We start from the raw sequence: 15,954 nt of genomic DNA on the forward strand, positions 1-15,954 counted from the left end.
GAAAGCTACATTTTCTTTATGGTAGGCTAACTGTTTTTAACCAGTCAATGCACAGAGAAATAGACAAAGACTACTAAAAAATGTGTCATTGAATTGATTATTTATTAAACGGATGAGTTCAAAAATATTGTTTGAAATAGTGAAGGTGAATGAATTGAGCTGCATTTATATTATGTTCTGGCCTGCTGACTATTAGCTCAGAAAAACTGGTATCAAAAAAGACATTCTGCTAATGTCTTTAGTCATATAAATTACTGGAATTGCATTAAATGCATTTATACTTTGTCACTGTTACTGTGGTCACAATCAATTATTTTGAGTTAATTCAATGAAGGGGAGGGAGGGTATTGTCATTTTTTTAAGTACAAGGGGAGGGTCATGTGAATATATTTTTATAACATTGGGGTGGGGGGTGCCTTTAAAAAAATGAACTCTCGAGTTGGACTCCCCCACTTTCCAGTAATTTTCGAATGGTCCCTAACGACTATCAATTAACGTAAAGCTGGTTGTAAGTCACTAGTCTATTCTATTTCAGAGCACTCGAAAGATGGTGCTGTTATTGTGTCACTGCAGTTTGCTTCAATAGGACTAAATCTCATGTTTTAGTGGATGCTCAAGAACATCCTCCTGCCAAGCATGTGTACATCTATTATGTTATCTATTTCTCATGATACAGCCACAAACGTAATACTAAACAATACTGGTTTTGATGGAGAAAATGTCTAGACTCCACGGCTGAGATGTGACACCACGATTTGACACTGTGAACACATTCACATGCTTTTGTTTTGCCTAAAAATACATGGCGATTTCCATTGAGCCGTTTCCGGTGCACGTGCAGCTTCCCATTTCCAACCCTGCAGAAGTGTGGATCTTTTTGACAGATATCGATTCAAAGCTGCTGACGTCAAAAGCATCCTACATCTTTTACCATTGCAGAGATGCTGTTTTTCATTGAAGAAGAAATGAGGAGGTGTCAACCACGCGCACTGCCTTTGTGACAATCCAGTCCATACAGAACGGGGGTTGATATCTGTTAGTTGTTGAAATTTGCGGACATCTGCTCCTCCTGCTGACTGCAAGCCACCGACCACGGGCACAGGTAGGAGAAAAGTATACAATTCTCTATTCTGTTTTATCGCAAAGGCTTTATTTTAGTTTTCATCCCCACAAAACACTTTTACTACAGAATGAAGCATTAGGTTTTGAATTGTGAAGCCGTGTTCGACTGAGTACAACGAAGGATGGGTTTTTATTGTTAAATCCGGTATGATAACAGCACTTGATTAACACACTTTTTTTCGTTGCCTTTGTGTTTAATATTGCCTATTTATCCGTTCTAGGCTGTGTGTATAGTTATTAGAAAGAGGCAAACGCGGCACGCCTTTCGAAATACATGACCACTGTGCCGTGCGTGTAAAATCTACACGCGTAGTCAATTGTTGAAAATGAAGGATGTTGTGTGTGCTAATGTGTAAGGTGTGGGCGTTTTCTGTGTTTCAGAACCTTGGACAACGACATCTTCGCTGTTCTCTCTCTCTCTCTCTCTCTCTCTCTCTCTCTCTCTCTCTCTCTCTCTCTCTCTCAATTTAAGGGCTTTATTAGCATGGGAAATATATTTCACTTTGCCAAAGCAAGTGAACTAGAAAATAAACAACAGTGAAATAAACAATCAAATTAACAGTAAACTCTCTCTGTCTCTCCGAACACGTACTAGAAAGTTAACAGAGTTGGGGAGAAACACATCCTAGGGGGTGAAAGACGGGGTCCTTGATTGATTTAGGGATTGTCATTAGGCAATAGTGAATTGCGCCATACATTGTGTCTTGATGGAAGGTGGAGACTGTCATACTTCATGAATGTGCCACTATTGTGCACGTCTGTCCATAGTTTATTGTGTCAAAATGGCCATATCCTTACCATGCCATGCTGCAGACTGGTCTCGGAGCATTTCATATTATTCTGTATGTAAATCCGAGACACTCCATTTCGTATGATATGTTATGAATTACAATTCGTATATTGGTTACTAATTGTCAGTGGTGTAAAGTACTTAAGTAAAAATACTTGAAAGTACTACATATATTGTTTTTTGGGGTATCTGTACTTTACTTTACTATTTATATATGTTTGACTACTTTAACTTTAACTTCACTACATTCCTAATGAAAATAATGTAATTTTTTTCTCCATACATTTCCCTGAAACCCAAAAGTACTCATTACATTTTGAATGCTTAGCAGGACAGGAAAATGGTCCAATTCAGGCACTTATTATCAAGAGAACATCCCTGGTCATCCCTACTGCCTCTGATCTGGTGGACTTACTAAACACAAATGCTTTTTTTTTGTAAATTATGTCTGCGTGTTGGAGTGTGCCCCTGGCTATCTGTAAATAACAAAAACAAAAAGTTCTGTTTTGCTTAATGTAAGCAATTTGAAATTATTTGTACTTTTACTTTTGATACTTAAGTATATTTTAAACCAAATACTTTTAGACTTTTACTCAAGTAGTATTTTAAATCATCTTTACTTTTACTCAAGTATGACAATTAGGTACTTTTTCCACCACTGTTAATTAGTAAAATGTACAATATGTTATTAATTTCGCAAATGTGCTATAACATACAAATTTGCTAAACGTATGATATGTTACGAATCCTATCTAGGTGGCTAACATTAGCTAGCTGGCTAATGTTAGCTAGGCTAGGGGTTAGTTTAGGGTTAAAGGGTTAAGGATAGGGTTGGAGAAGGGTTAGCTAAAGGGGTTAAGGCTAGGGCTAGGGGCAGAGTTAGATCAAATGGTTAAGGTTAGGGCTTGGGGAATGGTTAGCTAACATGCTAAGTAGTTGCAAAGTAGCTAAAAAGTTGTAAGTAGTTGAAACGTTGCTATACGAAATTTGCATTATATGCCAACCCATCCACCCCGACCAACAACCTTACTTTCGTTTTTTGCCTTAAGTAACCATCTGTCTTACGTAACCATACCAAATGTAACATATCATACTAATTTGAGTGTCCTGGATTTACATTTACTATGTTACGTCTAGCCTATGAGACCAGGCTGCATATTGTGGTGGTGAGGCATAATGTGTCTAGATGGGCGGAGGCTAGAGGCGAGAAGAGCATGGGAGGACGGTGGTGAAACCTGCACTATGACATCCTATAGCACCCATTCAATAGCACCCATTCATCCACGCCATATCATACATCTATGCTGGTCTATCAATGCACTTCCCCTACAACAAACCACAGATGAGCATGAGATCCTTAGATTGTCGACAGCACGAAGCATGTGGTGGAATTGGCAAAAATGCAGTTATTGCTCACTGGCTTTTCTTCATCATGGTTCAATGGAAAGTTGTTGCTTGTTGACCAGACATTTTTGGGGGCAAATTAATTATGTAGGTCAGGTGATCGTCTTCACACGTCGGACCTGGTAATACTGTCTCATAAATGTCTGATAATGCTTTTAGATTTCCGTGCTGGACCACTGTCGCATCTCCCCTGTCGCTCTGCTCGACCCTGTTCAGTCTCTTGTTATAACATCAGAGAGAAAGCGATAGAGAGACAGAGAGCATCAACATTGAGAAGCTAGTAGCAGACCTATAGTTATGCTAGAAAACCGTCATCGAAAGGGTTGTTGAGAGGGCCTTAAACTGACAAACAAAAGGACATGCTCTTGGTTGGCACGGCTGCTACGCTATACCATATTGCATCGTGCTGCTTCCATCGCTCTGTGTGGGCGGCGCTATAGGGGTTGTCCCCCGAGTAAAAACAGACTCATATATCATCACCAGTGGTTGATTGTTTCCAGGCACAGCCTATTGCTAATCTATAAAGCTGCACTCTGTCTGTGTCTGGTCTACTGAGCTGACATTTCTCGAATCAAACCAATGCCTCGGAGATCAATGTTTTTTAAAGATCCGTTGAACTGTGCGTCGTGTGCGTGTTTGACTTGTCGCTATCCCTGTTTTTCTTTCTGAGTATATACCCTCCAGATATAAGTAGTTGACTGCAGACAGGATTTCATTTCCCCCTGAACAACTATAGGCCTACTGAAATTGATATTTAGCCAAGAAGTGACTTGGAAGTCAATCGATTTCAGAACATTCTACTTATATCACAATCTATATGATTACAACCTTGGATGAATTCATTAAAGCTACAGTCAGCAGTTGAAACAATAATACAACCCGACCTCCGACCCTGTTTCGGTAAAAAAAACTGAGGGATGGGCTGGAGAAATGTAACCACTCTCAAATTCATAGACAGAGCTATAGATGCAATGACTGACATCCATCAAATCAAAATGATAGTTTTAACCATTTGTCTATATTTACTTTGTTTACATATTGGGGAATTAAAACAAGCTGGTGTTTTGGGTTCTGGTGGGGCATGACAGTTGAACCAAGCTCATGAGGCATTTATAAGTTATATTTTTCAAGAATCAATGAGAACAGATCATTAATATCCAGTACAAAAATGGATGTAGCAACCGCAGATTGTCCGTTTAAGCTTTTTGCCAAACATACCCACAAAACGTGCCCCACTGACACTGATTGCCAATGGTGCTTGTCAATTGAAAGAGCCATGGCACCATAACGTGCAGAATATGACATGCATTTGAGAGCCTGGAGGAAGCTCGAAAGCATGAAGGAAAAAAAGCCTTGAATAATCGTGAATTTGACTCTGCTTTTTAATTGGATATAAGAATAAAGTTATCACGCTTCAGTTTAATCTCTCTGACAAAGAAAATAGTCATCATGGCCTCCAGGTGTACAGCAGCACTTTTTCTGTCTCCGTCGTGTTCGAACGATGTCAGAGGGACTGTGTGTGATGGTATCTCCATAATGAGATCTCTATTGGTGCTGTTCTGACCAGCAGAGACCAGTGGACCAGAGGTTATTCTAAGTTCATGGCCCTGGCAAAGGGCCACAGATTTGTGTTTGTATTTATTAGGGATCCCCATTAGCTGCAGCCAAGGCAGCAGCTACTCTACCTGGGGTCCAAACACACCAAAGTACCCACATTACATATAAAACAAAAGATAAAAGAGTCAACTATGTTTGTACTGAATGAGCTAAAGATAAAATAGTACATCATATCACATCCTGGCGTGGAAATTCTTACACAGGGACACTCTATGTTATGCAGATGAATGAGGACCCAAAAGCGACTTGGCGAAAACAGAGTCTTTATTCCAGTAAAGGATAAGAGCACTACTCCTGGACAATCAGAGCAGAAAACAAAACATTAAAAAAACTTAATTCCACTCGTAGTGACGAGGACAGACTGGAGACTCGACCATTAACTGTAGGTTGCCTCGGGAAGGCACCGACCGTAGCGGACTCAGACACCTGCTCACACGCAGCATCTGAAGGAGACAAGACACGACAGGGCGAGACCAAGACACAGCACAGCGAACATCATACAAGGATCCGACAGGACAGAAACGGAAAACAAGGGGAGAAATAGGGACTCTAATCAGAGGACAAGATAGGGAACAGGTGTGCAAAGACTAAATGAGTGAGTAGGAGAATGGGGAACAGCTGGGAGCAGGAACGGAACGATAGAGAGAGGAGAGAGAGGGAAGGAGAGAGAAAAAAGGAACGAACCTAATAAGACCAGCAGGGGGAAACGAACAGAAGGGAAAGCATAATGACAAGACAATATAAGACAAAACATGACAGTACCCCCCCACTCACCGAGCGCCTCCTGGCGCACTCGAGGAGGAATCCTGGCGGCAACGGAGGAAATCATCAATCAGCGAACGGTCCAGCACGTCCCGAGATGGAACCCAACTCCTCTCCTCAGGACCGTAACCCTCCCAATCCACTAAGTACTGGTGACCACGTCCCCGAGAACGCATGTCCATGATCCTACGTACCTTGTAAATAGGTGCGCCCTCGACAAGGACGGGGGGAGGGAAGACGAACGGGGGTGCGAAGAAAGGGCTTGACACAGGAGACATGGAAGACAGGATGGACGCGACGAAGATGTCGCGGAAGAAGCAGTCGCACAGCGACAGGATTGACGACCTGGGAGACACGGAACGGACCAATGAACCGCGGAGTCAACTTACGAGAAGCTGTCGTAAGGGGAAGGTTACGAGTGGAAAGCCACACTCTCTGGCCGCGACAATACCTAGGACTCTTAATCCTACGTTTATTGGCGGCTCACAGTCTGCGCCCTGTAACGGCAAAGTGCAGACCTCACCCTCCTCCAGGTGCGCTCACAACGTTGGACAAATGCCTGAGCGGAGGGAACACTGACTCGGCGAGCTGGGACGAGAACAGAGGAGGTTGGTAACCCAGGCTACTCTGAAACGGAGATAGCCCGGTAGCAGACGAAGGAAGCGAGTTGTGAGCGTATTCTGCCCAGGGGAGCTGTTCTGCCCAAGACGCAGGGTTTCTAAAAGAAAGGCTGCGTAGTATGCGACCAATCGTCTGATTGGCCCTTTCTGCTTGACCGTTAGACTGGGGATGAAAACCGGAAGAGAGACTGACGGAAGCACCAATCAAACGACAGAACTCCCTCCAAAACTGTGACGTGAATTGCGGACCTCTGTCTGAAACGGCGTCTAACGGGAGGCCATGAATTCTGAACACATTCTCGATGATGATTTGTGCCGTCTCCTTAGCGGAAGGAAGCTTAGCGAGGGGAATGAAATGTGCCGCCTTAGAGAACCTATCGACAACCGTAAGAATCACAGTCTTCCCCGCAGACGAAGGCAGACCGGTAATGAAGTCTAAGGCGATGTGAGACCATGGTCGAGAAGGAATGGGAAGCGGTCTGAGACGACCGGCAGGAGGAGAGTTACCTGACTTAGTCTGCGCGCAGTCCGAACAAGCAGCCACGAAACGGCGCGTGTCACGCTCCTGAGTAGGCCACCAAAAGCGCTGGCGAATAGAAGCAAGAGTACCTCGAACGCCGGGATGGCCAGCTAACTTGGCAGAGTGAGCCCACTGAAGAACAGCCAGACGAGTAGAAACAGGAACGAAAAGAAGGTTACTAGGACAGCGCGGCGACGCAGTGTGAGTGAGTGCTTGCTTAACCTGTCTCTCAATTCCCCAGACTGTCAACCCGACAACACGCCCATAAGGAAGAATCCCCTCGGGATCAGTAGAAGCCACAGAAGAACTAAAGAGACGGGATAAGGCATCAGGCTTGGTGTTCTTACTACCCGGGCGATAAGAAATCACAAACTCGAAACGAGCGAAAAACAACGCCCAACGAGCTTGACGTGCATTAAGTCGTTTGGCAGAACGGATGTACTCAAGGTTCTTATGGTCAGTCCAAACGAAAAAGGAACGGTCGCCCCTCCAACCACTGTCGCCATTCGCCTAGGGCTAAGCGGATGGCGAGCAGTTCGCGGTTACCCACATCATAGTTACGTTCCGATGGCGACAGGCGATGAGAAAAATAAGCGCAAGGATGAACCTTATCGTCAGACTGGAAGCGCTGGGATAGAATGGCTCCCACGCCCACCTCTGAAGCGTCAACCTCGACAATGAATTGTTTAGTGACGTCAGGAGTAACGAGGATAGGAGCGGACGTAAAACGCTTCTTGAGGAGATCAAAAGCTCCCTGGGCGGAACCGGACCACTTAAAGCACGTCTTGACAGAAGTAAGAGCTGTGAGAGGGGCAGCAACTTGACCGAAATTACGAATGAAACGCCGATAGAAATTAGCGAAACCTAGAAAGCGCTGCAACTCGACACGTGACCTTGAACGGGCCAATCACTGACAGCCTGGACCTTAGCGGGATCCATCTGAATGCCTTCAGCGGAAATAACAGAACCGAGAAAAGTGACGGAGGAGACATGAAAGGCGCACTTCTCAGCCTTCACGTAGAGACAATTCTCTAAAAGGCGCTGGAGTACACGTCGAACGTGCTGAACATGAATCTCGAGTGACGGTGAAAAAATCAGGATGTCGTCAAGGTAGACAAAAACAAAGATGTTCAGCATGTCTCTCAGTACATCATTAACTAATGCCTGAAAAACAGCTGGAGCATTAGCGAGACCAAACGGCAGAACCCGGTACTCAAAATGCCCTAACGGAGTGTTAAACGCCGTTTTCCACTCGTCTCCCTCTCTGATGCGCACGAGATGGTAAGCATTACGAAGGTCCAACTTAGTAAAGAACCTGGCTCCCTGCAGAATCTCGAAGGCTGATGACATAAGGGGAAGCGGATAACGATTCTTAACCGTTATGTCATTCAGCCCTCGATAACCCACGCAGGGGCGCAGAGTACCGTCCTTCTTCTTAAAAAAAAAACCCCGCCCCGGCAGGAGAGGAAGAAGGCACTACGGTGCCGGCGTCAAGAGACACAGACAAATAATCCTCGAGAGCCTTACGTTCGGGAGCCGACAGAGAGTATAGTCTACCCCGAGGAGGAGTGGTCCCCGGAAGGAGATCAATACTACAATCATACGACCGGTGAGGAGGAAGGGAGTTGGCTCTGGACCGACTGAAGACCGTGCGCAGATCATGATATTCCTCCGGCACTCCTGTCAAATCACCAGGTTCCTCCTGAGAAGAGGGGACAGAAGAAACAGGAGGGATAGCAGACATTAAACACTTCACATGACAAGAAACGTTCCAGGATAGGATAGAATTACTAGACCAATTTATAGAAGGATTATGACATACTAGCCAGGGATGACCCAAAACAACAGGTGTAAAAGGTGAACGAAAAATCAAAAAGGAAATAGTCTCACTGTGGTTACCAGATACTGTGAGGGTTAAAGGTAGTGTCTCATATCTGATACTGGGGAGATGACTACCATCTAAGGCGAACATGGGCGTAGGCTTCCCTAACTGTCTGAGAGGAATGTCATGTTTCCGAGCCCATGCTTCGTCCATAAAACAACCCTCAGCCCCAGAGTCTATCAAGGCACTGCATGTAGCACCCGAACCGGTCCAGCGTAGATGGACCGACATAGTAGTACAGGATCTTGATGGAGAGACCTGAGTAGTAGCGCTCACCAGTAGCCCTCCGCTTACTGATGAGCTCTGGCTTTTACTGGACATGAATTGACAAAATGTCCAGCAAGTCCGCAATAGAGGCACAGGCGGTTGGTAATCCTCCGTTCCCTCTCTTTAGTCGAGATGCGAATACCTCCCAGCTGCATGGGCTCAGTCTCTGAGCCGGAGGGAGGAGATGGTTGCGATGCGGAGAGGGGAAACACCGTTAACGCGCGCTCTCTTCCACGAGCTCGGTGACGAAGATCTACCCGTCGTTCTATGCGGATGGCGAGTGCAATCAAAGAGTCCACACTGGAAGGAACCTCCCGGGAGAGAATCTCATCCTTAACCTCTGCGTGGAGTCCCTCCAGAAAACGAGCGAGCAGCGCCGGCTCGTTCCAGTCACTTGAGGCAGCAAGAGTGCGAAACTCTATAGAGTAATCCGTTATGGATCGATCACCTTGACATAGGGAAGCCAGGGCCCTAGAAGCCTCCCTACCAAAAACTGAACGATCAAAAACCCGTATCATCTCCTCTTTAAAGCTCAGGTAATTGTTAGAACAATCAGCCCTTGCCTCCCAGATAGCTGTGCCCCACTCTCGAGCCCGGCCAGTAAGGAGTGATATGACGTAAGCAACCCGAGCTCTCTCTCTTGAGTATGTGTTGGGTTGGAGAGAGAACACAATATCACACTGGGTGAGAAAAGAGCGGCACTCAGTGGGCTGCCCGGAGTAACAAGGTGGGTTATTAACCCTAGGTTCCGGAGACTCGGCTGACCAGGAAGTAGCAGGTGGCACGAGACGAAGACTCTGGAACTGTCCAGAGAGGTCGGAAACCTGAGCGGCCAGGGTCTCAATGGCATGACGAGCAGCAGACAATTCCTGCTCGTGTCTGCCGAGCATGGCTCCCTGGATCTCGACGGCAGTGTTACGAGAATCCGTAGTCGCTGGGTCCATTCGTGGTCGGATCCTTCTGTTATGCAGATGAATGAGGACCCAAAAGCGACTTGGCGAAAACAGAGTCTTTATTCCAGTAAAGGATAAGAGCACTACTCCTGGACAATCAGAGCAGAAAACAAAACATAAAAAAACTTAATTCCACTCGTAGTGACGAGGACAGACTGGAGACTCGACCATTAACTGTAGGTTGCCTCGGGAAGGCACCGACCGTAGCGGACTCAGACACCTGCTCACCACGCAGCATCTGAGGGAAACACGACACGACAGGGCGATACACAGACACAGCACGGTGAACAATAGACAAGGATCCGACAGGACAGGAACGGAAAACAAGGGGAGAAATAGGGACTCTAATCAGGGGAAAAGATAAGGAACAGGTGTGGGAAGACTAAATGATTGATTAGGGGAATAGGAACAGCTGGGAGCAGGAACGGAACGATAGAGAGAGGAGAGAGAGGGAGGGAGAGAGAAAAAGGGAACGAACCTAATAAGACCAGCAGGGGGAAACGAACAGAAGGGAAAGCATAATGACAAGACAATATAAGACAAAACATGACACTCTAAGTCAATCTTAAATAAATCATTGTTTATTTCATACAGGAAGTGAGCCAGATTTGAGGCGCTGTGTTCCAATGTCTCCTTATATGGCTGTGAATGCGCAAGGAATGAGCCTACACGTTCTGTCTTTTCCCCAAGGTGTTTGTTTACCATTGGAAAATTGACCATAAGAGACTACATTTACCAGGTGTCCGCTCGGTGTCCTCCGTCAAAACTATTGCGTAATCTCCAGGTGCGTGCATTTTTCCATTTTGAACAGAGGAGAAACCAAACTGCCACGAGTGACTTATCATCGAATAGATATGTGAAAAACACCTTGAGGATTGATTCTAAACAACGTTTGCCATGTTTCTGTCGATATTATGGAGTTAATTTGGAAAAAAGTTTGCGTTGTAATGACTGAATTTTCGGGTTTTTTTCTTAGCCAAACGTGATGAACAAAACAGAGCGATTTCTCCAACACAAATAATATTTTTGGAAAAACTGAACATTTGCTATCTAACTGAGAGTCTCCTCATTGAAAACATCCGAAGTTCTTCAAAGGTAAATTATTTTATTTGAATGCTTTTCTTGTTTTTGTGAAAATGTTGCCTGCTGAATGCTAGGCTTAATGCTATGCTAGCTATCAATACTCTTACACAAATGCTTGTGTAGCTATGGTTGAAAAGCATTTTTTGAAAATCTGAGAGGCTAAGCTTGTGAGCCAATATATTTATTTAATTTCATTTGCGATTTTCATGAATAGTTAACGTTGCGTTATGGTAATGAGCTTGAGGCTATAATTACGCTCCCGGATACGGGATTGCTCGTCAAAACAGGTTAATAAATGTGTCCTGGGGCTTTTCATCACAAAAGGGGCGGCCCCTTGTAACATGCTCTGACATACTCTGATATACTTTTTGACTACGTGAAAATGTAGACATCCAATATCATTCCTTCCGCAGCCATAGAGGCAGTGTTGTCACTTGGTTCCTTGATCTGATCTATAGGCTATTCATCAAAGTAGAATATTTTTCATTGATTCCCAAATATAATCTCAGCCACTGTTCAAACAGTAAACCAAACAACAAGAATCCACCCAAAAAGGTATTTTGTTTAGAAATAATAACTAGTGATTAGAGGCTATTGTGAAATGGTAGAACCTGCTGTAGCCAACTAGCTAACCATGTACTTTTTTCTCAGTGACCAAAACATGATGACATTCTATTTTTGTTATGGTGGATACTGTGTGTGGTAAAAGATTGAGCAAAGACAGACTAACTGGAGGAATAAGACAAAATGGCAGCCGTTGCAGACAAACGGTTATTGTGAGCATGCAAACATCCACACGCGTACGCACGGACGCACGCACGCACGCACGCACGCTCGCACGCACACACACACACACACACACACACACACACACACACACACACACACACACACACACACACGCACACGCACACGCACACGCACACGCACACGCACACGCACACACACGCACAGAGACAAAGAGCTATTCTCTCTTTAACTGTTGAAGAAGAACAATGATTTGGTCTATTATCAGAACAGACCATGAGCCAGTTTGTCTGCAGGTTAGGGAATGCCAGTTTAAACTGAACATTTGTCTGGTCTGAGTGCTTGAGTCTGCCACATAGCTGCTGCCAACTGAATGAATGACATGGATCAGGGAATGGCACGGAATGCATCCCTGAGGAATGTTAAGCACCTCCATGGTATTCTCATCCCTTCGTCCATTTTGATGTGTTTGTGACTGGGTAGCAGCATGCAGGGGTTTTATTTGATGAATACAGGTACAGCCGTTTTAGGTTTTCCAGGCCAGATCATTTGCAGGCACATGAGCAAAAGACAGCCGACGGGGGTAGAGGTGATGGTGTGGAGAGCGTTCTATAAGCACTCTGTGATTGGACAAGGCATGAAAAATTACAACCTCAAAGGGGAACGTGTGGGTAATGTGAATGAAGGCATCTCCATATTTTTCATTACAGGACCTGCAGTGATTATAGCCCGCTGACTGTAGCTCAGCTGTATATTCTTTGAAGGGTGCCTTTTATATCAAATCTAAATCAAATCTTATTTGTCACATGCGTCGAATACAAACCTGGTATAGAGGTCCTGGATAGCAGGAAGCTTGGCCCCAGTGATGGTACTGGGCCGTACTCACTAACCTTTGTAGTGCCTTGTGGTCAGAAGGCCGAGCAGTTGCTATACTAGATTGTGCAGCTGTAGAACCTTTTGAGGATCTGAGGACCCATGCCAAATCTTTTCAGTCTCCTGATGGGGAATAGGTTTTGTCGTGTCCTCTTCACGACTGTCTTGGTGTGCCATGTTAGTTTGTTGGGGATGTGGACACCAAGGAACTTGAAACTCTCAACCTGCTCCACTACAGTCCCGTCGATGAGAATGGGGGCGTGCTCGGTCCTCCTTTTCCTGTAGTCCACAATCATCTAATTTGTCTTGATCATGTTGAGGGAGAGGTTGTTGTCTTGGCACCACATGGCCAGTCCTCTGACCTCCTCCCTATAGGCTGTCTCGTCGTTATCAGTGATCAGGCCTACCACTGTTGTGTCATCGGAAAACTTCATGCCTGGCCATGTAGTCATGAGTGAACAGGGAGTACAGGACGAGACTGAGCACGGACCCCCGAGGGTCCCCCAGTGTTGAGGATCAGCGTGGCGCATGTTTGGTTACCTACCCTTACCACCTGGGGGCGGTCCATCAGGAAGTCTAGGATCCAGTTGCAGAGGGAGGTGTTTAGTCCCAGGGTCATTAGCCTAGTGATGAGCTTTGAGGGCACTATAGTGTGGAACACTGAGCAGTAGTCAAGGAATAGCATTCTCACATAGGTGTTCCTTTTGACCAGTTGTGAAAGGGCATGGTGGAGTGCAATAAATATTGCATCATCTGTGCATCTGTTGGGGCGGCATGCAAATTGGAGTGGGTCTAAGGTTTCTGGGATAATGGTGTTGATGTGAGCCATGAACAGCCTTTCAAAGCACTTCATTGCTACAGACGTGAGTGCTACGGGTCAGTAGTTATTTAGGCAGGTTACCACCTTAGTGTTCCTGGGCACAGGGACTGTAGTGGTCTGCTTGAAACATGATGGTATTACTGACTCAGACAGGGAGAGGTTGAAAATGTCAGTGAAGACACTTGATCAGCGCATGCACGGAGTACACATCCTGGTAATCTGTGTAATCCTGGTAATGTTGACCTATTGAAAGGTCTTACTCACATCGGCTACGGAGAGCGTGATCACACAGTCATCCGGAACAGCTGATGCTCTCATGCATGTTTAAAAAAATATATATATAAAAATAAACATGGGGCCGACAGAGATGGTCACTTCGCTTTGAGTCCTTAGGAAACAATGCAGTATTTTTTTCTAAATGTATTATTTCTTACATTGTTACCCCAGGGAATGTCAAGTGTTATTACATACAGCCGGGAAGAACTATTGGATATAAGAGCGATGTCAACTTACCAACATTACGACAAAGATTACGACTTTCCCAAAGTGGATCATCTGTTTGGACCACCACCCATGACAATGGATTTCATCCCAGAAGCCGACCCAAAACAACGGCGTTGCAGAAGGGGCAGACGGAGCGGATTCCTGGTCAGGCTCCGTAAACGTGCACATCGCCCACCGCTCCCAAGTATACTAGTCGCCAATGTCCAGTCTCTTGACAACAAGGTAGATGAAATTTGAGCAAGGATTGCCTTCCAGAGAGACATCAGAGATAGTAACATTCTCTGTTTCACGGAAACATGGTTCTCTCGGGAAATGGTGTCAGAATCAGTTCAGCCACTGGGCTTCTCCATGAATCTCGCCGACAGAGATAAACACCTCTCTGGGAAGAAGAAGGGTGGGGTTGTATGCTTCATGATTAATGACTCATGGTTTATTCATAACAACATACAGGAACTCAAGTCCTTCTGCTTACCCAACCTAGAATTCTTTACAATCAAATGTTGGCCATTTTACCTACCAAGAGAATTCTCGTCAGTTATTGTCACAGCTGTGTACATTCCCCATCAAGCAGACACCAAGACGGCCCTCAAGGAACTTCACTGGACTCTATGTAAACGGGAAACAATATATCCTAAGGATGCATTTATTGTAGCTGGGGATTTTAACAAAGCACATTTGAGAACAAGGCTACCTAAAATCAGCATATTGATTGCACTGTGCGCGGAGGTAATACACTCGATCACTGCTACTCTAACTTCTGCAATGCATACAAAGCTCTCCCCCGCCCTCCCTTCGGCAAATCCGACTACGAAGCCATCTGGCTCCTTCTGTCTTATAGGCAGAAACTCAAACTGGATGTACCAGTGACTAGAACCATTCAAAGCTGGTCTGACCAATCAGAATCCACGCTTCAAGATTGTTTTGATCACACGGACTGGGATACGTTCCAGTCAGCCTCAGAGAACAACATCGATCTATACGCTGACTCAGTGAGTGAGTATATAAGGAAGTGCATTGGAGATGTTGTACCCAATGTGACTATCAAAACCTACCCTAACCAGAAACTGTGGATGGATGGCGTCATTCGCGCAAAACTGAAAGCGCGAACCACCGCATTTAACCATGGAAAGAGGTCTGGGAATATGGCTGAATATAAACAGTGTAGTTATTCCCTCCGCAAGGCAATCAAACAAGTGAAATGCCAGTACAGGGACAAAGTGGAGTCGCAATTCAACGGCTCAGACACGTGGCAGGATCTTCAGGAAATCACGGGCTACAAAAGAAACCAGCCACGTCATGGATACCGACGTCACGCTTCCAGCCCGCTTTGAGGATAATACAATGCCACCGTCAAGACCTGCTGACAAGGACTGCCCCCCTTCTCTGTGGCCGACATGAGTAAAACATTTAAACATGTTAACCCTCAGGGCTGCTGGCCCAGACTGCAACCCAAGCCGCGTCCTCAGAGCATGCTCAGACCATTGAATATGTTTACGGACATATTCAATCGCTCCTTATCCCAGTCTGCTGTCCCCACATGCTTCAAGATGGCCACCATTGTTCCTGTGACCAAGAAGGTAAAGATAACTGAACAAAATGACTACCGCCCCGTAGCACTCACTTCTGTCATCATGAAGTGCTTTGAGAGACTAGTCAAGGATAATATCACCTCCACCTTACTGGCCACCCTAGACCCACTTCCGTTTGCATACCGCCCGAACAGGTCCACAGACGATGCAATCGCCATCACACTGCACACTGCCCTATCCAATCTGGACAAGTAGAATAATTACAGCTCAGCATTCAACACCATAGTACCCTCCCTCCAAGCTCATCATCAAGCTGGAGGCCCTGAGTCTCAACCCCTCCCTGTGCAATTGGGTCCTGGACTTTCTGACGGGCCGCCCCCAGGTGGTGAAGGAAGGAAACAGCGCCTCTTCAACCTCAGGAGGCTGAAGAAATGTGGCTTGTCGCCCAAAACCACGACTGA

General features: G+C 45.5%; 1 protein-coding gene across 1 annotated transcript in view; it reads left to right on the forward strand.

Annotated features, from left to right (window-relative positions):
• Positions 1-849: 849 nt before the first annotated feature.
• The window catches only part of LOC118398442 (synaptosomal-associated protein 25-A), a 36,935-nt gene continuing 21,830 nt past the window's right edge, over positions 850-15,954 (forward strand). The window contains exon 1 of the mRNA XM_035793769.2: positions 850-1,102. The gene's annotated coding sequence lies outside the window, so the exon portion shown is untranslated. The remainder of the gene's footprint in view (positions 1,103-15,954) is intronic.

The sequence above is a fragment of the Oncorhynchus keta genome, chromosome 19, assembly GCF_023373465.1.
Source record: "Oncorhynchus keta strain PuntledgeMale-10-30-2019 chromosome 19, Oket_V2, whole genome shotgun sequence".
In the NCBI taxonomy this organism is placed as follows: domain Eukaryota; kingdom Metazoa; phylum Chordata; class Actinopteri; order Salmoniformes; family Salmonidae; genus Oncorhynchus; species Oncorhynchus keta.